At 37.7% G+C, this 25,175-nt stretch overlaps 1 long non-coding RNA gene across 1 annotated transcript in view; it reads right to left on the bottom strand.

Annotated features, from left to right (window-relative positions):
• Positions 1 to 279: 279 nt before the first annotated feature.
• The window catches only part of LOC140001093 (uncharacterized), a 42,507-nt gene continuing 17,611 nt past the window's right edge, over positions 280 to 25,175 (bottom strand). Inside the window, exons 3-6 of the long non-coding RNA XR_011806240.1 lie at positions 6,884 to 7,043; positions 6,258 to 6,339; positions 3,238 to 3,310; positions 280 to 1,700 (exon numbers count right to left, since the gene is read on the bottom strand). This is a non-coding gene — a long non-coding RNA (uncharacterized lncRNA). The remainder of the gene's footprint in view (positions 1,701 to 3,237; positions 3,311 to 6,257; positions 6,340 to 6,883; positions 7,044 to 25,175) is intronic.

The raw sequence follows: 25,175 nt of genomic DNA, 5'->3' as shown, positions 1-25,175 counted from the left end.
TCCAGGACAGTGAATCAGTCCTTATGGATAAGGGACTGAATTGCTCTTGTTCAACCCCTAAGCTGCAGATTTCACTTCAATATTTCAATTTTTCTTATTTGTATAAATAATTGCTTTAAAAAACAAACACATCAAAAAATAGATCTTTGGCACGTTTGTTGCACAAAAGGACGTAGTCGTGCAGTACTTTGTGCTTTCTTTCAATCTTAAAATAGAAATACTTATTTTTAGACACTCTTGTAGTAGCATTTCCTAGTAGATTCTCTTCCACTTGCCTGTCATTCTGCAAGCTCCCCTCTGTTAAAACATTTTTTTTTTCCCCGTCTCTCTCTTTGTTATAGAATGCAACTGATAAGGAAGCTTCTGGTTTCCCTATTTGCTTTAGTGCTGAAACTGCATCTCAGAGAGTCTGTCAGGAGTTTACCAGCTTGGATATTATACTAAAACAGTATCTTCATTTAAAATGAATGATAAACCTGACACAGATGTTTACAGGATCCTTCTTCAATATGTTATCCACAGCTGGGAAAAAAAATTGAAAGACTAGGGAATGTGCAGAGACCAACAGGAAAAGCTTGGGCTGATGACAGCTTCTCAGGGCAGCACAGGGCAGAAGAATGAAGGATTGATGACTTGTTAAGAAGATGAATTTGGTAATAATTCAATGGTGGGAAAGAGTGTAAGGTGCACTGGAGCCAAGCCAGCTGCTTGCAGCTGACTTCAGCTGGCTCTTAGCCCAGAGCAGAGCAAAGGAGTGCTTGTCACTGTTAGCTTATATATGGTAAATAGAGTTCTACAGGTGTGACAAAAGAGATTCATAGTCAATCTGCTCATGCACAGAAGACTTTAAAAAGTAGCATTTTTTAGATAAAATATTTTCAGATTGAAGACTTCATAAAGAAATTTCCAAAGACTTATTTTCTCAGAATAGCTAGCACCTCAAGAGCTTGGATTTATGAAACCATGTGCTTAACTAGATACACCTTGGTCACTGAGCACACTGAAAAAGTTTCTTATTTCCCTGCAAGAAAGGAATAAAAGTTGATCACGTTTTAAAGACTCATGCAGTTTAGAATTTCTCATCACATGGCCAGGTAGATTTTTCAGATTTTTCTGGAAGCTTCTTTGTTGTAGCTGCATTCTCCTAAACAATTTGCTGCACAACAGTATATTTGGAGGAACTGCCTAATTATGTCTGAATTTCTAAACAATTGCTAAGCATCAGACTACTCCTTGCAACATGGTCAACTACTTAAAAACCCTAATGCTACTGGTCTCTCAAATGGACTCAGTGATTGTGCATGGAAAGGTGTTAAAAGTAAAGCTACAAAACCACCATGAAGGTAGACTGAATTTCCTTTTAGTGTTGATGCTGAAATTTGGGCTTTCTCTAGTTCATGTGGTAGTCTCATGCCCTTAGTTTCTTATTTTGCATGAGCCCAGGGAGATCTCCATCTGCACTTGCTAAGTGCAGCTTGCAGTGTTGCATGTTATTTCCACCGTTCCCGTTGCATTTCAGTGCAGTTGGAAATGCTTCAGCCATAAAGGGGAATGTGCTGCTCAGCCAAGCTGCTGGTAGGTGGCAATGTGCTGCCCAGAAAAGCATCTCCTGTGCAGAAAGCTAAGCAGCATTATCATCTGTCTGCCAATATTCTCCTCCTCACCTGCTATTCCACCTGATGATTTATTCCACCCCAAACCTGAGGGATGTAAACACACAAGGACAAAAAATAAGAATAAGAAAGACTGCAAGTTTGTAGCAAAACAATAACTTCAATTACAAAAACAATGAAAAAATGTCATTTTCCTTCAGATTTTTACTATAAGTACTCCTCTTCTATGAAATAATAAACATGTTGGTCAAAACAACAGTGAGAAAGCAGAGTAATAGAATTAGGTTTGCAAGGAAGTGACACACTTTTATCCTGTGCTTTTCTATTCTTTGTTTAAATCAAATATCAGCAAGAACCTGCTTATAAAAAACAAATGATGTTGTTATCATCTGGAGGAAGAATGGACTTTATGAGTTTGGGCTTCAGTACTGAGCACTTGATACCACTTAGGGGAACATAGAATTTCCCTTTCCTTTAATCAGAAATTCACCTATGATTGCCCATGGTCTGATAATGGGACAACGCCATAAAGGTTATACAGCACTTCAATTCTCCCCAGGATCCTTGTGTGGTCAGTGGAGACAGAGGGCTGTCTAGAAACTAAACTAGAGCAGAAACTGTTTTCAGATACAATGCCAAAGGAGGATCTGCCCCCTCTCCTCTCATCTGTCATGGATGTACTCAGCCTCACCTCCTCTTTCAATACCATTTGATTAAAAATGGGAAGTATTCTCCTGTTGTTTTTCTCCCTATATATATAAATTATGCACTGTCTTAAAGTTGTATCTATTAAGTTTAGTTATTTAGGTGTACTGAAGTTTTTAACTCTTGTGTTTTCATTTCTTTTAAAAAATTTAATGAGAAGTAATTTAATTGATAAGTGCTGCTGTATCACTGATGCACTGCTATGACACAAAGAGATTTGTTCAAATTAAGCTTAATGAGTTGGCATATTGAAAACTATTTATATATTTATTTAAAAGCTTCCTACAGTGTAACTCTGCAATTTATTGAGGAATCAATATTTTATTAATTTCAATAGAACTGACCACCTTTTTGGTATGCTAGGGCACGTATAACATCTTTTTTTTTTTTTTTTTTAAGACCATAGTTGAAATTTTTGTAGTTTTGTTCAAAGAGTGATTACATTTGAAGTTTACAGAGTAACACCTGGCACTACAACTGTTCTCATATCCATAAGGTTAGGTAAGGTTATTCTCCATTTGGCTAACTGAGATTAAGAGGACAGACTTATTTAAAGATTAACAGAAAAAAAGTTCTTTAGTCATTGTTTACTAAGGCAGATGCTGACCATATATACCAGAAAGCAGTTAGACTGCAATCAACCTTTCAGAAACCAGGGTGTGGTTTTCACTAAAAGAATGAGAATTTTGCTTTTCAAGAGAACTAAGCTGGAGATGTAACAGGACAGAGCTCCTTTTTATTGTTAGGGTTGTTTTTGCTTTGTTGTTTGCTTTTAGTATTATTTGTGCTTTCCCTGGATAGTTTTCAGTGAACATGCTTCTTGACAATAAGCTACTTCACAGTCCAAGGAAGTATAAAAATATAGTCAAGTGAAATAGAAATCCATTCATTTCTACTAGTGGGCAGCATTAGAACTCACCTTTGTTAGTGTAATTCTGTTCATCTTTACTGCATGACTAAGGTCTGTCTTCTTTCGTAACCCCAGTTGTCAGCTGAGAATCAAGAAAATCATATTACTTTCCCTGAAATTCTCCAGAATCCTTGACAAAGAAAAGATTCTACAGTTTTAATGTTGCATTTGCTTTTCTCAATGTAATGCCACTTTATATTGGGTGTCAGAGAAGGGAATCTACACGTGTGTATCTGCTTTCACTTGTGATATGGCATGATGTAAGCTTATCAATACTGAATTAGCTTAAATACTGTTGTTTTAGAAGAAGAAAAAAAAAAGACCATTCTAGTAATTTTATTTGTTTATTAAATGCTACTCTTGCATAAAATGATGTAATGGATCTCAATAGAAAGTTTTTCTAAAATGGGTCAAATGGCAAAATTTTTTGTCATGTGATCTCAATCATTAGAGCTAGTTAACACTGTGGTCTCTAATAAAAAGAGAGAGATTACATTCGAAAGTGCCTCAACACTTGAATTTTTTCTTTTTATTATTAAAACAAACAAACAAAAAACCACCATTACCAAAGACTTTGGCAACAGTAATGATTAAATATTTGCTTCCTTCTTTGCTGTATCAAGACTCTATGGTCACATATTACTGTTGTTGTATTTATGGAAGAAGAGCGATGAGATATCTACATAGAAAACATACTGGGCAAGTTACTGAAGCAGATCATTGCAGCTTACTTTGGGTATCAGATAAACTTGTGAACAGGCCAGTGTGGACTTAGAGATTGTGAAACTAAGAACTACATGGGAATGTCCACATAGAGACTACAGAGTAGGTATCAAACCCAAACCACAAGCAAACTACTCTAGAAAAAATGCCAAGTCTCCATACAGAGAAATGAAATTGGGCCTATATATCACCCTACCACTCAGACATTGGTTCACTCCCTGGAGATGTAGCATAAATGTAGTCTTATTGCATGATTTCTGTTGGGTACTTTAATGGTACTGGGATTTATTAGATGTTGGGGTAGTTAATGTCGGACCCAACAGATTGCTTTGTGGTTGGATTATCATCAACTGTCTCTGACTGGCTTCCAAAGTATCCTAACCACTGTCTCCCTTTCTTTAGAGCTGTGTCATGTCTCTAAGTATTCTAAGCAGAGGGTTAACTCTGGCAATGTTCTATTTCATTGTGGTAATAATGAAATTTAAGCCCAGGTATTCTGTTTGATTTAATTTAATTTCTATGACATACATACGGGTTTCATGAGGTGACTGGATATAGCTAGTATACATATGCAAAATGGTAACACAAGATTTTAAGAATGAAGACTAAGCAAACACTATTTTAAAAAATGTATTTCGAATGGGACAAACTCTATTAAAAAAAAAAAAAAGTATTCAGAATGGATTTTGCAGCTCCAGAGGTACAGCATGTACAGTTGAAGAACAGCTATCCTTCTGTCATACAGCCCCTGAAAGCACCACAATGCTGTCCTCATGTTTCTATTCAGACATGAGAATACAGGAATACTCTTCTGGAGGAACATCTCCATAGATAAAGTAACAGTTCATTGTGCTCAGGAATATGCAGCATTGTCCATGAAAAACTTAATGGGCACAATCAGCTTCTATAGTGTTTTCCAAGACCTGTTCATTTGGCTCTGAAAACTAGTTCAAAAGGATGAAGCTCAGGATATTCTGCTTCGGATTAATTTCTTGCATACATAAGCAGCTGGAATCTTAAAAATAGTTTTCATAATCTTCAGTGGATTTCTGGCTACACCAGCCAAATTCTACAAACTAACATTAAGTATGTGTAGAAAATAGGCTCATTTCATGTGGAATAAATGGAATTTTAAGTCTTCACAATTATTACACTGATAAAAATTATGAAAGTGGCAGACTTTTCCTCACTTGGAGTAGTTGTTCTCTTTTTGACCAGCTTTTCTCTGTTTTACTTAAAAATTTCAGTTCTTCAAACTAGCCTTCTCTCTGTTCCCAAGCTACTCTTGCTCTATATTCTATTTTTGTAACTTAGTTTGAAACAATAGCTTCTTCTCTACTTAGTCATAACAGAATATTGCTGATGCATCATTATGGATGCATATCGTGTACCATGTGAACCTTAAAGAAGGTGTAGTTGGTGCACAGTGGCATGTCCTTCTGTGGGAAAGAACAGGTTCAGGGGAAGGTTTGTCAAGTTCCAGTTCTTGCTTACACCTAGATACTTAATGTAATTGGACTTTTCGTTATTGGCCAACACAGAACATAAACCTGTTTTTATGAACCAACAACAAATATGCCTTGTTTTTGTATTGGTGTTTGTTTTCACAGCTCTTCTAGATGCTTTTGTTATCTCTGATGTCTGGGCTTGTGCATCTACTACTGCTTAGCAAGTAGGTGCAGATATTGTACTTTATCTTGAGAAGCTGGGAACATCTAAGAATTTAGGGCTTTGTATCAAAGCCTCTGTCAGAAACACTCTTTTTCTCCTCTTCTTAGTCTGATCTCTTAGTAATAAGTATTGAAGACAAGAAGAACTACTGTGAGCCTAAGAGAAATTACTTTGTGTGCCATGAGGGAAAAAATTAAAGTCAGGGCATGTAATCTGCTCTGCTTTTAAAAATGACTAAGGGAGATGAGTGCTTCTTGACTTGAAATGAGCAGTCATGACACCTGGAAGGTAACAGAGATGTTAGGAATTCTGCTGACAACTTGGATAAATGTGCCAGAAGCATTTTTTTATTTTTTTTTTAACTCAGAATGAATACTAATGATGGATGAATGGGAGAAGTGGGGACACAGTTCCTCTGGCTACTGTCAGCCTGTGCTTCAGTGAAACGTACAATAAGGCAGCACTTGAACTGGTGACAAGATAATTAAATCTGTCAACTGCTTGTGATTGAGTTTATCAACAGGTCATTCACCTTTAGTTTCACCTCTCAGAAATGTTGGTGCATGATGTCACTTAGTTTGGTATATCCCCAGGATTTCAGCAAAAAGACATGCCCAAGTGACTGTTTTTCTTACCTTTCTGTTTCTTCAAATTCTTCCATGTCAGTGTGAGTAGAATAGATGTGATTGGAGGGACTCTGAGGTCAACAGGTTGAATCTGAGAAGAAAGAAAAAAGATGAAGGAAAGAAGGAAAAATGACTTTAAGTGTAATATTTGAAACAATAATGCAGTTTCATTATGTTCTTTTTCAAGACCAGTTCCTTTCAGTTTGGGACCACAGGATGCGCTTCTGGGAAGTATGTTAACAACTTAAAAAGCTGTCAGCATAGTTGTCAGCAGAATTTGCACACTGATTAAGTAAGCAGATTTTTCTACCATGATGGTAGGGGTGCTGTAGTTATAAGTATTCCTTCCATTCCTCAGAAGCACACATTCTGACTTCTATATAATCAGACTAACTGATTTTTTGATACTTGCCTAAGGAAAAAGACCCAAGCAGAAAACCAACCACAAAAACAGTTCTCTTTTGAGAACTTGTAAAAAGTGATTTTGTTCTATATAAGTATTATATTCATTCCTACCAAAAGGTCCATTGCCATGATCTAATATTTCTCCTTGTTTATTCTCATAACAGGGAAATTAAATTATTGTATAAATCAAAATGAACCAATGCTGAAACTCATACACAAACATAAGTTACCTCAGTGCAGGGAAAACTGTTGTTCTCTCGTACTGGAAGAAATTTAGTACTGTAGAAATGACTGTAAAATTATTTTGCCAAGACTTGATGAAATGTTCTTTTTCCTAGCTCGATCAACTTGTCACTTGCAGCAGAGCTTGGTAAACCATTCTCTACAGATCTGGAAAAAAAAGGAAAAAAAAAGAACAAATGTTGCATACCTTCAAACACAGCTAATTCTTCCATTAATGAAATCATCAATGAAAAAAAGATAATAATTGAAAGGACTCCCAGAGAGTCTTTTCAGGGTTTTCTGTCCTTTCATGAAAGTTCCTTATCCTCTTCAAAAATCTCTGAAAAATGGAAAAAATGGGGGTTGTTTTTTCATTGCCTTTTGTTTGTATTTTTTGTTGTTGTTGTTGGTTTGGTTTCATTTTTTGTTTGTTTGTTTTTATTTTTGTTATCTTTAAATTTGTTTTTAGTTGTAGAATACATGGAATTTTATTGCATTCAGGCTGCTTTGGATGAAGAGGAAATAAAGAATGGTTGTCAGTTAATGAAGTAAATGAGGTCTAAGAATTTTAACAGGATTTATTTATTGCTAAACTATTTCTTGGACTCTGCAATTTCTGAGCCAACTACCTTAGATAAAAGCAAAAACCAAAAAGGTTGGATACCCATAAAACACTGACTGAGGTTAAATACCATAAACTCATAAAGATATTTTAATCTTCTCATAACTCCTTACCTTTTACTGCTGGTGATATCATCCAGATTTTTTAGTTCCACATGGAAGTTCTCTACTAGTCAGTATATTCACATTTTAGGGAACTGGAGAAAAGCCACAATGCTTCGTTGAAAATGTGCTACCACTCATGGAACACACTGCAGACCAAAACCTCATGATGACTGAAGGTCTCTATCATGTGTGCGACTGTTCTGATTTTTGTCTGTACTTCATGATGTACTGGGTGGTTTGTTTTAAACCAAGCACTCATTCTAGATAGCTCTATGAAATCAAGTACATTTAGGAAGTATATTAAAACAAAGAACATGTCTTGAAGCACACTACATGATTGTTAGAATAGAGGAACTCAGTGAGAATCATTCATCACAAGAGTCATCAGGCCATCATTACAAACTGTGATTCAAAGGCTTTCGTGAGAGAGAGATTAAGACTACACGTTAATAAAAGTGATATCAAAATCACAGGAGACAATGATTTATTTTCCTCCTTCTAATATATATACATTCTATTCTCTGAGATCCTACAGACAGTAGGCAAGAGGACTAATTAAAAAATATTTTTAGAAAGTATAATGCTTTAAGATGTCAAAGAAACATTTAGCCCTCAGAAGAGAAACTGCTGTCACCTTAAAAAAATAAAAGATTACTCTTTCTAAGTGCATCTACAATACTTTACAATAAATACTTTACAGTATTTCATCCTGGTCTCGTCGTATTGTCTATTTAAGTTGCCCAAGAGTTTCTGCAATAAAATCCTATTTGTGACAGTTAGGAGCTTTTATCTTTTTTAGACTAAAGTTTTTCATGCTGTAGATCTGACTTGGAGATCTGAAGTATTGCAGCGAAAATAGTAAAGGATTTAAAAAAAGTTCTAAAGAAAAAAAAATGTACTCCTGCAATATAAACTTACAGTAAGACTAGGAGTCAGATACAAGGTCAGCAGGAAACCAAGTGCACCCATGACACTGGGATAATATTAAGAATTGAATTGAAATGTGATGACATTCAAAGAGGAGTTTCGGAAAAGGGGACTGGAACTTTTACTGGAAACCTGAATCAGAACTGTGAGGGGTTTTCTCATTTTTGTCTTACTCCATTGCCTAGAGACACTAAAGATTTTAAACTGTCCTATACAATATAGCACATGGTTAATTCAAATTCATCTGTATATCAGGTAACACAGTAATGTAGTCCAATAAAGAACCAGAAATCACTTCTTTAACTGATTACCCAACTGTGCTGGGTGTGAACTGGGGCTGTGGTCTGATAAAAAGGAGGCAAGAGCATCATACTGTTAGTTGTTGCATCTCAACTGTAAGAAAGTGTCTTACAACAGGAAAGCTTCAGATTCATAAATTTCTTCTTCTTAGGTTCTGAGCTAGTGTGAGTGATGCAGAACAACTTAAGTCAAATCAGATGAGTTTTAAGCCACTAATTGTGACAAGTTCTTTGTCATGTGTGGCTCGTCTCAAGAAAGAGATTAATGTTGAAAAACAATATAGAATAATATTTTAAATTTCCATTTATTTCCATTTTATTTTTCTAATTAGATTCTTGTCTCTAATTAGATTCTAATTGTATTATTCCCAGAGCCTGGAACAGAACTTATATTTCTCTCAAAATTACATGTTTTCACCAATGAAGGCACAAAATCACTGGGCAAAGTGTCTCATTTTTATCTCACAAAATCACTGAATGGTTGAGGTTGGAAGGGACCTCTAGAGGTGATCTGGTCCAAACCCCTGCTCAAGATGGTTGCTTAGGACCACATCCAGAAGGCTTTTGAAGGTCTCGAAGGAAAGAGACCCCCCAACCTCTGTGGAGAACCTATGCCAGTGCTTTATCACCCTCACAGTAGAGAAGTGCTTCCTGATGCTCAGAGAGAAGCCCCTGTGTTCCTGTGTTCCCATTTGTGCCCATTACCTCTTTTTCTGGTGATGTGCCCATCACCTCTTTTTGTTTTTCATCACTTCTTCTTTTTGATTTCTTAAATCTGTTCTCACAGAAATGCAAATGACATCGCTTATTGTCTTGGCTCTGGCCAGCGGTCGGCCCCTTATCTAACATGGGGCAGCTTCAGGATTCTTCTCACAGAAGCCACCCCTATGCCCCCCACTACAAAAGCCTTGCCACTACACATACCTGGGACAGTTGATTTAAACCTGTAGAGCGACAGTGACAGCAAAAGCCCAGTTAAGGAGCTGAAAATTGAAGCAGTAAATAAAAGGAACCAAGGTACACATAAATTTGTCTTTTTTTTTTTTCCATTTTTTTAACATATACAGAAAATATTAAAAATCTGGGTAGGCAAACATTCTGCCCTTGCATTAAGAAGCTTAAAAAAATATGAGTTGTTCTGCTAGCTATCATTCTGCAGCACCAATAGACTATAATTCAATTTATTGGACAAATGATGTATTTGAATTTGGAATTTCCACGTATTATAAATCCTGTTAGGATCTGCTATGTAACTATCAACGGATAGACTTGTGACACTATAAGAATGACTTGTAGAGTACCATGCTAAGACTTAATCCATCACTCTTTCTTCTGAATGTGTTCCACTGCAGCTTCCCCAGCCTGTTTACTATCTGCCTCTCATTTCCTCTTCTTTCTCACATAAGTGCTGAAGTCTTGGCTGAGCAAGAGAAAATTTCCAAATTCTCTGTCTATTCCTGTTGTCTTTATTCATTATAAGGAAAAACATGAGGAAAGACAGGATTTAGAGTGTAGGAAAAGACAAATAATGGAGAATTTGGTTCTGCATGAAGACCTCATGACTGCAGTCTAATGCTGCCACATAAAGGTGCTGGGAATCAGGTCCTACCTGACCTAGTGGTTGTATGTCTGACAGGGTCATTCCTGGAAGGTTAATGTTCTCTGCAGCTCTACAGTTCTGTCACTGAAATTTTGACTATATGAGGAAATGGAAAGGAATTTTTGTTCATTAGAGTATGGATCGTCTTTGCACCCTGATATTTGGTTTCTGTCTTACTGTACAGAAGAATAGACAATAAAGTAGTCAGAAAAGGTAGAAACTGTCCCACTAAATCAACTCTGCATAGAGGACAGTTTTTTTTCAGAGAATTTTACTCCTGTACTTCTGCAGAAACTAATCTAATTTCATTGCTGTGCAGGAGGGCATATGGTTTATCCTTAGACACAAAATCAATTAATTTTGACAGTTACTTTCACATTTATAAGCCATTTAACTAAGATTTTTTAGTGGTTTGTGTTTACAAAATCAGTAAATTTCCTAAATACAACAGAACATGTTTCTATAAAACTGTCATGACTCTTTCCTGTCTTCTGCAAACAAGTAGTATGGCCATAACCAGAATTACAGTATTCATAATTACAATTTGATGTGAATTCCCCCAATATTACTTGCTCCCCTCCGAATCTAGTTTAAAGCCCTGCTAGTGAATCCAGCCAGCATGCTACCCGAACTGCTCTTGCCTCATGTGGTCAGGTGTGCCCCTCCTGTGTCAGAATGCTCCGTCTCTCAAAAGCATGCCAAGATCATAGAACCTGAAACCTTGATTGTGGCATGAGCTATGCAGCCAATCATTCACCTGATCCGTACACTGCCTCCTCCTCTGATCCCAGTCTCCAGCTGGAAGGATTGATGAGAACACTGCTTGTGTTCCTGATCTCTTCAGCATCATTCCAAAGGACATAAAGTCCCTTTTGATGTTTCCGAGTCTCTTTGTCATGGCCTCAGCTGTAACCACCTGGCTTGACCAGTCTCGGTAGCCTCCTTGTGATGTCAAGAATACGGGCCACAGGCAGGCAGCAAACCTCTCTTGAGAGAGTCTGTGCTTAATGTGTATATGGCACAAATTACAATGAGCTTGTATGTGTTTTTAAAATTTTCTATTTATTTCATATATACATGTATATATATATATAAGATTTTCCTAAGTCTACTTTATTCTTTCTGCTTCATGAGATAAGTTATTTATTGAAACTGGGTGATAAATAAATTGGTGCACATGCTCTGGTAGAGCATTTGGAGAATCTCAGCAAACTTTCTAGAGCCAGTGCACTATTCATTGAGTAACCATTGGTAACCATAGAGCTCCTACTTACAGCTTGCTTGACTATCAAAAAGGATTGAAGGACAAAACAATCCTCTTTTAAAGCATCCACTTTTTTTACTGAGGGCCCTTTCACTATGTTGGAAACAATTTTGTATGTCTGCCACATTCAATACGCAGCAAGTACTGTGCCAGCTGGTCTGGAATCAACATGTTGAAAATATTCATAGGGAGCACACCACATGCTCAGGAAGATGGAAAACAGAATCTGACAAAGCAGCTGATGCCTGTTGGTGATGCTGAACTAACAGGCTACCATGCAGTGAGACATTTCAGATTCAAAAAACAGTACATTTCCTTCTTGCTTTTGACTGTGTTCCCTTACTGGCATGTGGCTTGTAATCCTTAAGAGGCATTCTCTACTTCACCTACTTCCCTGTTAACACGATACATTTCCATTTGTTTTATGTTCTGCATGGTCACCAGCAAATTCAGTCCTTCCCATCCCCTGCTGGCTTCTACAGCATTCTGTAGTTGTCTCTACATCTTAAATTATTGTCTTTACATCTTAAATTATTTAAAAAACAATTAAATATTATTGTAAAGTGCTCAAGTACTCTTTCCAGTAACATCTGATGATTTCTCTGTAGCATACATCAAGAGCTGTTAGCTGATCCACAGGTGACAATGTGAGCTCTTCATTGACTTGGTGAGTATTCACTAGCAGTCAGAGAGATTACAGTATTAGTTCACTGAGCCAAATGGACAGCTTTTAGACTCCAGATTTTATAGTTCACAAAGCCTATATTTCCCCTTGCTTTCCCTAATTTTACACCAGTGTGACTCTGTTGACTCAGTGAGACAGTTCTTTGTTTGCCATTAGGCACAGAAGGAGACAGGAAAGTTCTGCTCTTCCTTGCCCGGTACTGTCTATGCTGGCTTTTGTTTTGTGAAAACTTGTCAGCAATAAATGGTTATGCAGACAGTATGTATATGAGATAAAAACAAACTAAACAAACAAGCAACAACAACAACAAATATATGGACAAATCCTTAATATTTTAATCTGCCAAATAACAGATGTACTTTTGTTCAGAGGTTTTCATGTGTCACTGTCTTATCCTATCCTAAACCATCCCCTGTAGAAAAGATTTTGTTTGTTTGTTTTGATTTTTTTTCTGATGCTGTCACCATCTAATTAACATAATGTGTTGTGAGTGAGATAAACAATGTGTTGTGAGTTAAACTCTATGACATTCCAGCTGGATTTAAATCAGAACTGTTTGCTCTTTTCAGAAAGATCTCATCAGGCTGACAGTCTAGCAATTTCACTGCTGTCCTTTACATCATGAGACTCCTCTCACCATCTTAATGCCTCACAAGGACAGACACTGCTGCCAGCAAAAACTTTATTGGAAGAGGCTCTGCAGAGATGATGCATTAACTCTAAAGTGCCAAAAAATTAATTGTGGGGCCAAGCTGAATGTGTCACTGCCTTTAATGTCACTTTATCAGCAAATTGGAAAGGATTATTATTCAGATTAATGTGAAGACTATTCAATACAACAGATGCACAATTGCAGAGGAGTGCCAACTTCTTTCCTTGATTGTTCTTTGCTTTTGAAGTTTTGAAGTTTGAAAGAGTGAGACTTCAGCTCACTGAAGGCTCATTTAAATCAGCAAAGTTTTTCCACTGAAAAGTGTAAGGGAGTACAAAGCTTCATGAATCTGGGTTAAAGTTGTGATAATCATTCTAGTTGTGATAATCATTCTAATAGGTTCAAGTACTAGGAAAAATAGGGAGAGGTTAAAATTTTTCTCCTTTTGACAAGTGAGAAGTGTAACTAACTTACCCACACACTCTCACAGATCAAACATAGATCTGAAACTTGCAGCTTTTTGTGTTTTCAGAGACTGACTTCTTGAGATTATTCTCTTATAAAATGGATACTAATAGAGTATGGAAGAGGAAGAAGCAGAAAAAATGAAAAAATATTTATATTTTCATTTTTAAAGTCTTTAATATAAAAAGATTCCAAAAATACAGTTCAGAGAAAGATCAAGTTTCTTTTATGCAAGTTAGTGCATGTTGTAAGACAGATAAAAGATCCTGCAAGCCAAACCTGGGGAGTAAAAGCAGAAAGGGACTGACCTGAATTACTTGAACCTTGTTGATGCAGTGCACAGCTACACTAGCCATGTAGCTGTGCACTTTAATATCTTTAATTTTAATAATCTTTAATTTAATTTAATTTTAATTAATTTAATTTAATTTTAATAATCTTTTAATAATCTTTAATATCTTTAATATCTTTATTTTAATATCTTTAATAAAGATATTAAAGAAGATGGGCCCCAGCCCCCAGTGGAAAAACACCACTGGTGACCAGTAGTCAACTGGGTGTCACTCCATTCACCACCACTCACTGGGCTTGGCCATCCAGCCAGTGTTTAACCCAGCAAAGAGTGTATCTGTCCAACCAATGGGCTGCCAGCTTCTCCAGGAAAATACTATGGGAGACCACGTCAAAGGCCTTGCTGAAGTCTAGGCAAACTACATCAACACCTCATCCACCACATGGGTCACCTGGTCGTAGAAGAAGACAAGGTTGGTCAGGCAGGACTTACCTTTCATGAACCCACGTTGACTGGGCCTGATCCCCTGGTTGTCTAGCATATACTGTGTGATTACATTCAAGATCACTGGTTTCATCACCTTTCCTGGCACCAAGGTCCGACTGACAGGTCTGTGGTTCCCTGGGTGTTCCTTACGACCTTTCTTATGTATGGGCATCACATTAGCAAGTCTCCAGTCATCTCAGTCATCATGGTCCACCTCTCAGGTTGACCTTGACTGCTGATAGATGATGGAAAGTGGCCCAACAATCACACCCACTAAATCCCTCAGCAAGCTCGGGTGGATCCCTTCTGGTCCCATGGACTTGTGACGGTCCAGGTGGAGCAGCAGGTCTCTGTTCCCACCTGAACTGTGGGGGGTTTCTTCTATTCCTCATCCCAGACTTCCAGGTTGGGAGGCTGAGTATGCCAAGGATAAGTGGTCTGGCTAGTAAAGACATCTGTCTGTAAAGACAGATGCAAAGAAGGCATTAAGAACCTCAGCCTTTTCCTTATCTTCAGTTCCCCCCTGCATCCAGTAAATAATGAAGATTCTCCTTGTTCCTCCTCTTGCTGTAATTGTATTTGTAAAAACATTTTTTGTTATCCTTAACCATAGTGGCCAGGTTGAGCTCGTGCTGGGCTTTGACCTTCCTGTTTTTTTCTCTGTATATGTTGGCAACTTCCCTGTACTCTCCCCATGTTGCCTGCCCCTTCTTCCACTGGACATAAACTCTCTTTTTCTCACCGACACTCAGCAAAAGTTCCCTGTTCAGTCATGCTGTTCTTCTTCCCTGCCAGTCCACCTTATGAGTCCTTCTCTGTTTGTGAACAGCAGGTCTAGCAGGGCACCCCCTCTGGCCGGCTGACTAACCAGCTGAGTTGGGAAGCTGTCTTCATGCACTTTAGAAATCCCCTAGCCTGCTTCCTTTGAGCTGTATAGTATTGCTAGCATTTTTCCAGGAATTTAAAGTCCTCTATGAACAAGTGCTGTTGATTGAGTGACTTCTGCCAGCTGCTTATAGAAGACCACATCCACCTCTTCATCCTGGTTTGGCTGTCTACAACAGACGCCCACCAGGATGTCTGCCTTGTGGGCCAATTCCCTGATCCTCAGGTATCTGTTCAGGGTTTTGTTGTGAGTTTCTGTGAACAGAAAATAGGTAGTGTTTTATTGTTTCTCTTCAGTAATGTGAGAAGTTTAGAGAGATTTGTTTTAGACCATTTTAGTACTGCTTCGCTCTCTCCTCTCCCTACTTCTTTTTTTTTTTTTTTTTTTTTTTTTTACAGTAAAGCTATCAATAAAACTGGGCTGGTAAATTTAGGCTTTGAGAGTGAATATGTACAGTTTTAAATTGGAAGATGTATTTTTAATTCTTTTGTTATTTGATTTATTGTCACAGTCAGTAATGTAGAGACAGACAGAGAGTGTCTTTTTAAATGTGATCTAGGATAATAAGGTAACTTCTCAAATTTAATAAATACAAATTCCTGTAAATAAATATGAACAAAAGGACCTACTTACTCAGGTAGAATTTAAAATGATCACACTGGGGGGCCTTTGTTTATTTATTTATTTATTTATTTATTTATTTATTGTGCTGTGTGTAATTCCATAGTGTATGCAATTACTCAGGTGCTCCATCCATTTGTTTTGTAGAAGCACCTGTTATTTGTCTAGAAAGTAGCTGACATACAACATTTTAAATGAAAATGGCAAATGGAAAATGAACAGACAGCAAGCTGTTTGCAGCAGCTGCTTGTTTGTTGTCTATACAAATTGAATTTGGCAAGTTCTATTCATCTCTTTATAAAATTGTATTTGTAGTTGTCCTAAGAGATTACAAAGATTTTCATTTGCTGTTCATATAATTATAGTAATGCCTCAAGCTATCTTTATAATAGTAATAATAATAATAATAATAATAAATAACAGAAAAAACAAACAAACAAAAAAACATAAAAGCTGAGTTTAAGGATCCCAATAACTTTTATCTTTTCCGAGACAGTGTGACAGTTGCTCATTCTCTACTGTTCACATGCAGTTCTTTGACTTTGTGCTGTCTATGAATTTTTCTTGCCAATGATCATGATGCACGTATTTGAGTAGTGTAGACCATAAAATTAAAGAACTAATGACAAGTAGAGTAGCTTATGAAAGACTTCTCAGAAGCTGTTTTATACCTAATTGCCACAGAGGCATAATAAGTTTTAGATATTAGGAGCAAGTCCTGCTGTAATCAAGAAATATATCACATGCCATATGACTTGAATAACCATGAAGTTATTAATTCCTCCAGCTCAAGGTTTTCTTTAAATTACTAAACTAATTATGTTGAGGATGGTTATGAGTAAACAAAGAATATTATTTTTCTTTCCCCACCATTTCCGTGTGTGAGCTATTTACAGTTGGAGAATTTTTGTAATAGCCATTTGTATAAAACCTATTATAATGGACCCCTATTCTTTCCTGAAGCATTGGAAGTAGAGGAGATAATTAATAATGGTTATCTGAAACCAGATAAGATTGGCTTGGGGCCTGTTTCAGAAGTGCAAGGGTACTATGTTTTAAAAATATAAACTACTTATACATGACACAAACTGCTCTGTAATAACGCCACTCCTAAAAGGAACAGTTTTTGCCCTGTTTCAGTCATAAATTTCTTCTGTTTCATCTATTCCTTGCCCAGTCCAAAATCCCTGCTTGGAGTCTTCACTCCTCGTTACCTCTTCATACCTCTTTCTCGGGATAACTTTGTGTGCATTCAGTGTTTTGAAAACTAGCATTATTTAACCCAGGTTCTTAAACATACATGACAAATATTTGAGACAGATAGGTACATACTGTGAAACAGCCTATTGAAAGCAAGAAATGAATAACACACTTATAACTGCAGGCTTATAGTTGCAAAATTGTTTAGTGTATAGTCATCACTGACTATACTGCTTTGTGTTTGGTACATTCAAAAACACATCATTTTACTAAATTTTTGAAGGCCAACTGCAGCCAATCACCAAGTAGCATTCGTCTGAGTAGAGATATCAGCGAATGTGAATCTCTGGATTGTATTCAACCTTTGATTACATACGAAATATGCAAACAGTAACTGGTCTTGATTTTCCTTTTAAAGCCCAGTGACATCGCAGAGTGTCTTTGAATTGAGCACCAAGTACACACAATACATCTGCTATTTGTATTAATGGCAGCTAATTGTTTTCCATAAAGGTATAGTAATTTTTCAAATTTTCCATCTTTGGTTGATTAGCTTTTTTTTTTTTTTCCATAAAAAATGTAAAAAGTTGCCTGTCACATGTCACACACATGTCACATCAAGAGATCTTTATCCTTCTTGTCATCCAGGCACTGAGCCACTGAATCTTTAAATCTAAAAGAATTTATATTTGTTGTGCCTCTCTATTAGATAAGCTGATTCTGTTTGTGATCTGTCCTGCAATACAGTGATATAAGGTATTACTACTACATAAGTGTTGTTTTGTATACTGCTCAATGGCAAACATCAAAATGCACTTCCATGCTCTTGGTTAGTGTCACATAAGTGTTACTAGCAGTATGCAAAACTAAAATAGAGACTTTCTATAAGAGTGTCAAATAATAGGGGTCTGCAAAATTATGATGCCTGATACATCAATATTAAACAAGATATAAAGATATAAAACAAGATACTCATTATTGCCTAAGCACATCCACACTAGCAGTCTGGCTTGCTTGCTGGTCCTCTGAATTTGCCATATGAGTAAGAGCTGTTCCACTTCTGGGACTAGAACTTCATGCTACAGAAACTCGTAAGTGGCCTTATAAAATCTTAACTATCAAGCTTATATGATATTACTGGCCAATGTTGGCAGAGAAACACCTTGTAGCAATACAATACTAAAGCCATCAGTTTCAAAGGTGCAATGTCTTATAATAAACGAATATGCTACGAAGCATACACCAGTCCAAGCTATGAGCAGCCAGTTTCTTGAGGAGAATGCTGTGGGGAACTGTGTCAAAAGCCTTGCTGAAGTCAAGGTAGACCACATCCACAGCCTTTCCTTCATCCACCCAGCATGTCACTTGATCAGGTTCATCAAGCAGGACCTGCCTTCCATAAACCCATGATGACTGGGCCAGATCACCTGGTTGCCCTACAAGCGCTGCGTGATGACACTCTGATAATCTGCTCCATGAGCTTCCCTGGCACTGAGGTCAAACTGACAGGCCTATAGTTCCCCAGGTCTGCCCTCCTGCCTTTCTTGTAGATGGGCGTCATGTTTGCTAGCTGCCAGTCAACTGGGACCTCCCCTGATAGCCAGGACTGCCAATAAATGATGGAAGGTGGCTTGGCCAGCTCCTCTGCCACTTCTCTCAGTACCTTCGGATGGATCCCATCTGGCCCCATCAACTTGCGTACATCTAAGTGCTGTAGCAGGTCGCCAACCATTTCCTGCTGGATTATGAGGGCCACATTCTGTTCCCCGTGCCTTTCCACCAGCTCAAGGTACCGGGTATCCAGAGAACAACTGTTCTTGCCGCTGAAGACTGAGGCGAAGAAGGCATTAAGCATCTTAGCCTTTTCCTCATCTCTCCTCACTAAGTTTCCCCCCGCATCCAGTAAAGGATGAAGATTCTCCTTAGTCCTCCTTACACATCCTTACACAGTCCCTACACATCCTTACAACATCCTTATAATACTTCTGAGTGGCCTGCCCTCTTTTCCAAAGCTCAAAAACTCTTTTTTTTTTCCTAAGCTCTAGCCACAACTCTGTTCAGCCAGGCCAGTCTTCTTCCACACTGGCTCATCTTTGGGCACATGGGGACAGACCGCTCCTGAGCCATTAAGATTTCCTTCTTGAGGAGTGCCCAGACTTCCTGGACTCCTCTGCCCCTCAGAACTGCCTTGCAAGGGACTCTACCAACCAGTGTCCCAAACAGCTCAAAGTCAGCCCTCTGGAAGTCCAAGACAGTGGTTTTACTGGTCCCCCACCTTACTTCGCCAGGAACAGAAAACTCCACCATTTCATGGTCACTCTGCCCAGGATAGCTCCTGACCACCACATCTCCCACCAGTCCTTCTCTGTTTGTGAACAGCATGTCCAGCGGGGCACCTCCCCTGGTAGATTCACTAACCATTAATGTGGCTTTGTGATCTCAAGTGCTAGCTTTTGCAGATATGACTTTGAACAGATTTTAAACACCAAATTGATCAAGAGGATTAACTGACTTACATTCTCAAGATTTTTCAAAGTGTGGAGCAAGTGAATATTTCTACATTAACAGCTAGTGTAGGCAAGTATGGAATGGAGACTGATGTTTGCTTCAACTCATCAGACATGGAACAAATAGAGTGAAAAAATACATGAATATAAATATCAATATGGTAATACTTATTATGGAAGGAAGTTAAAAATGCAAAACATCTCAGTTTTGAATATTTAACTCTTAGAAGAAGGTGTCACTTTATGCTAGAGAATCACTGATTCCATCTAAATGCAAAGGCATTTTGTAGGGAGTTCTTGGCTTTAGTATCACTTCAGGTTTTCCAGAAACTTCAGTTCAGTTTGAAGAAAGAATAAACTAATTTCACTGGAGAATTCACAGGACTTTTGTCAAGCAAGTGAAAGCCATTTTAAGTAGGGGCTAAAGTAGGAGTTTAAGAATAAAAGTGAAAGGAGGGATGTTAACACCAAATATTTATGCTCTGGAAACTGACCTGAACTTTCTTTTCTTCTTGTACTTTTATTATGGAATTACCATAGACAGCACACGAGCAGCATCACACCAGTTATTTTACCTGCCCTTTGTTTGGTCTTGTCCATTGAGAAACAATGGGTTAGAGGAAGTGAAAGAAATTAGCCCTTTGAAGACTTACTACAACTGTAGAGGAAAGCCCTGAAATTATGGAACAGAAATGGGTTCTTCCTAATGCTAGTAGGGAATGTGAATAATTTAAGGGCTTATAGAAAACTAAGGATGCAAAATGTTGTTCTGTTCTCTCTTCTAAGGGCCTCAGGATTCATCTTGGACAGAAGGCTGCAGATATCCAAAGGGATGGCACAAAACACACATATTTCTTACTTGCAGGCAAATAGGAAGGATTCTTCTTTGGAGAAGCAATCACTTCATCTCTATTGGAGACACATTTGTGGCTGGATGACTTTATATCTATCCCAGTGGGAGCCATTGTGTCTACAACAAAGTCTGGCTTCCATTCTCCCATCCAGATGAGGAAATCACAGTGATATAATTTATTTATTTATTTATTTATTTATTTTTAAGCAGATTTTTTTTCTACAAGGCCAGCCTCTCCTTATGTACAAAGTTTTTTCAATTTCATGAGCCTCATTTAGCTCAATGTCTCACCCCAAACTGTTTATAGAGGATAACATCATAGTAAAACAAGAAAGGTCTCTTGAGGGAACAGATGCAGTCATGCTGGGCTGTGTAATTACTTTGGGAGTGTATATAACTGCATTGTAATCGTTCCATTGCACCGTCAGGAAAATATGTGCCTTAGTGCAATAAGATAGCCAAATACAAACATGGCACCACATTATTTCCTCCATTGTGAAATCCATGTGTTTCACGTTCTTCATTTTGGCTCCAGAGACTTCCTGTGTTAGTAGTGGAATCAGTAAAAAATATGTTTTGAGTAAAATTTAATCATTTATGATTTCAAACATAATTTTCTTGGTCATCCAATACCTTGCAGAGTTAAATCCTGTTTTGTTTTCTGTGGCAGGATTCTGTCTGATGGGCAATGGCAGCACAGTTTTGTGTGAAATCATGCAAAACATAGTCTGAAAAAGAAACATGAGCTTACTTATACTTACAAACCCCTTTTATACACATGCACTCAGACTATTGCAGTTGTTGATTCATTAAAATTACAAAGGCTGACCAAGACTGCTCTGTAATAATGTGAATGCTATGTTTGGTACTTAAAAAGGGAACATTAACATCATCTTCCAGAAATAGATTTAAATAACAATATATTTAATCTGTGTTTTTAATAAGTCTTTTATACTTTTGTAATCACTGCACTATGGAGTTTATTTAAGTCTGTTTATAAAATAGTCCATCCTGGCTGGTGTAACAGTAAGTTGAATATCAGCAGAAATTCAGCTGACTCATACAACTCTCAGACAGTTTAGGCAAATACTAATTTCCTACCTAGATGATGATGATGATTATTATTATTATTAATTACATTAATACTGTGGCCTTTTTCCCCAGTGTTGGTGCACATATTTCTGGTAATTTAAATTGCTGCTATGTTAATAGCATAATCATCTCCAGTAAGTAGACTCTATCTATAGCAGAATGAAGGAAGTTCTTATGAACTTGTGCCCTCTTTGGAGATGTCTCAGATGAAAAATGAAAATTATGGAGAAAATCAGATGTGGAAGAGTTGCATTGTCTGAAATCTCTCTTGCATCTTGATAAGGAGTGAAAGTAACAGATGTTTTAAACAGATAGTAGTAATGCATATACAACTACCTGAAAGGAATCTATGGGGATCTAGGGGGTCGGCCTTTTCTCACAGGTGATAGGACTAGAGAGAATGACCTCAAGTTTTGCCAGGGGAGGTTTAAATTGAAAATTAGGAGACATTTCTCCTCAGAAAGAGTAGTCAGGCTTTGGAACAGTTTGCCCAGGGAAGTGGTGGAGTCACCGTCCCTGGGGGTGTTTAAGGAAAGGTTGGATGTGTTGCTTATGGACATGGTTTAGTGGGTGACGTTGGTAGATGGTTGGACCAGATGATTCTGAAGGCCCAACCTTAATGATTCTATATTTGGAAGACATTTCCCTGGACTGCCTTTTAAATCTTCATGGCAACATTAAGATCACTGGCCCAAACTCAACCATAATACCTGTGCTAGTAAGTTCTGCAATATTAAATAATTAATTATTAATAAATACTTACTCAGTAAGATCTTACTCAGTTCAAATCAAACATAAATAACTTCAGATGACTCCTAAACTCTCCAGACAGCTCTGGTGTTGCTGTAGAATGGAATATGATTTTTCCTTACAACCCACCAGTTATTTCCATGTCTTTTCTGGACCTTGGGATCTCTTTTGGGAGCTACATTACGCAGGGAAATATAATAAGGCTGAGATCACCACTGCCTCAACGTAATGCAAAGTTTAAGGCCTTTATCACAGCCAGTTTGGAAATGAATGCAGCCCCATCTTCTCAGCATTTTAAGACAGATGACTACCCAACACTGAACTGTCTCACGTTTTCAAACTGAGACAGCTTTGTAGAAATAATAGAAAAATTTCATTACAATTGGCCTAGCATGGAATTTATCCTTCAAAAGTTTGGTGGAATATCCTCGTAGACTTCAAAACTAGTACATCATCATTTGAACACTCCTTCATTTCTCCACAAGGACCCAACTGTTAGTCCTGGTAGCTATAGATAATTAGTCATATTAGCTCATCAAATTAGCCGATCAGTCACTTGAAGTCTGTTGACGACACCTGTTCTGAGCTCTACTGTGTTGTTCAGCAAATGACTTGCGGAAATCAGACTCTGTCTACAACCTTGGGATGGTTATAAAGCAGGTAAATTTATTCTCCAAAACCCTATGAGGTGTCATCTTGAGCTACCTTATGTAGGATCTTGGTCTTTTCCAAATACATATATATAGAGAGAGATCAGTCTCAATTCGTCCTGTCTCATTTGCATACATACAGCAACTCAGCTTTATTAAAGTGCATACTTCCCCTTGGAAGGCAACTAAAAGGTCTAGTGCTTAAACATTCTTTTTGATTTGTTCTAGTTGCTTGCCCCAAACTATAAGATGTTGTTGCAAAGATTGGTTTCCTCCTTGCATTAGATCTTCTCCTTCGTATGGCATTTGGTAAGGCCTTCCATACAATATCTCAACAGAGACTTATCTTTACCAATACATATTGGTCTCTTGACAGATTTTACCAATCTGTTGTTTTATCAAAAGGTTCATGTTTTTTCCCGTGGCCACTTGCCTGCGGCCTATATGGAGTGTGTTGTTGCCAGTCAATCCCCAGCACTTTGCTGACTTGTTGGGTCAGTTCTGCAGTGAAATGTGGTCCCCTGTCAGTAGACCTTACTGAGGGTACACCAAATCTCAGTATAATTTCATTCAACAATACTTTGGACACTTCTCTGGCTTTGTTAGTTCTATGTGGGAATGCTCCTGGCCATCTGGAAAAGGTGTCTGTTAGCACCAATAGGCATCTAAAGCCTCCTTTTCTTGAGAGTTTGAAAAAATCAATTTGCCCCTGTTTCCCAGGAACATTTCCCTTCCCTATTGTTCCTGTTTGGGGTTTGATTCCTGTCTGAGGTTTACTTTTAGGCCTTTCTAACAATGGTATACAAATTAGGCCCTATCCATTTTCTACTTAAAACCTGTTATAATATTTCAGCTCCCCAGCATGCTTTCTTATATTCTCCAATTACTGTCCAATATCCTACAGTATCACAACTCTCCCATCAGTTCTTTGTGTTAAACCTGTAGCTAACACTTTCCGTTTACACCTAATTGCTTATCGATCCCGGATCTTCTACTTCATTTTCAAAGACTTTTGTTAATGCCTGGCTTTCTGTTCCTGGTACTAGTGGAGGGGAGGCTGGGGGAAAGAGGGAGAGATGGAAAGGAGGGGTAAAGCATCACAACTTTACACGGCCCTTCAATGTTGAAACCCAGCATGAACAAATTACATATGAAAATCTCTATCAGACCAGAAGATTCTGTACCACTGCGTGGCTGTCTGGCCATACTGCATCATCAGTATGTACTTAGTTTTGAATAAGAATATAAGCATCTGTGAATTCGCTTTCAAGTGAATTCAACTGCTCAGAAACCCTGGGATATTTGCAGTAGGCTGTTTTAAAACCCAAACAAAGCTCATTGAATGTGCATTCATAACACTGGAAAATATGGATATGAGAAATAATGTGATGTTTTGGGGATTCAGTGGCTGTTAGGCAAGTACATTTGTTTTTGTAGAAGGTTCCTGGTAAGTGTGGGAATTTCTAAGATGACCTTTTGCGAGAGCGTGACTCAGTTTACAGAATGCCTTTCTACTGCCTTTATTGCATAATCATTGTTTTTTGCAGGTACAAAAAAAAGGGGGGGGGGGGGGAGGAGGGGGTCAGATTCAATAGGAGCCTACAAATCCATTTACCTTTCCATGCACAAAAGCATAATACAAAAGCATGGATTGTTAAATCGCGTTCCCGTGTTTATGAACACTTGTCATTGTCTCTAGCTCTTAATACAGTTTGCAGAATGAACACACTACAACACTATTAGTAGGAATTCACCCATACGTAGACAAAAAGGAAGATGTTTCCTTTGGAAGTGTGTTTTTAATATATTGGAAAGAAAACTTGGCTTTGCTTTCATCCTGGAAGCATCATTCACTGCAGCAAGATTTCTTTACTGGACTGTGACCTTCTTCAGTCCTGTCTTTAGAGAAAATGCTTTGACCTTTTCTATGCATAAATTCCTTGAAAACCTTACATAGTAAAAAGCAATATGCTAAAAGCATAATTAGCTGTTGCTTCCTATCATTAAAGACAGAATCAGCAGAAGGGTAGTGTAGTCAATACCCTTTTGACATGTCATTATTTTGGTTCCCCTGAAACTTATTTAGTTTATAATAGTTTATTGTCTGTTCACCACTCTCACAGTGGTGACCTTTGATTAGGAATAAAGTTCTGTAGGAATGCAGATAGAATAATTTTATTGATTTTACATTTGGCAGAGTCTACGATTGGTAAAAGTTTTTTTCTATAACAGGGTTATAGAAAACAAGGGTTTTTCTATAACCTTCTTCATTCTCTGGCTTTCTACCCTTTGTCTTAGTCAAATCCCAGCTTCTGGGTCACTGTTCCAATAAAAAGAAGTAAAGA

This window comes from Anas platyrhynchos, chromosome 37 (genome assembly GCF_047663525.1).
Source record: "Anas platyrhynchos isolate ZD024472 breed Pekin duck chromosome 37, IASCAAS_PekinDuck_T2T, whole genome shotgun sequence".
NCBI classification, from domain to species: domain Eukaryota; kingdom Metazoa; phylum Chordata; class Aves; order Anseriformes; family Anatidae; genus Anas; species Anas platyrhynchos.
Note: the sequence above shows the minus strand (reverse complement) of the source record. Positions and strands in the feature narration are given on the sequence as shown.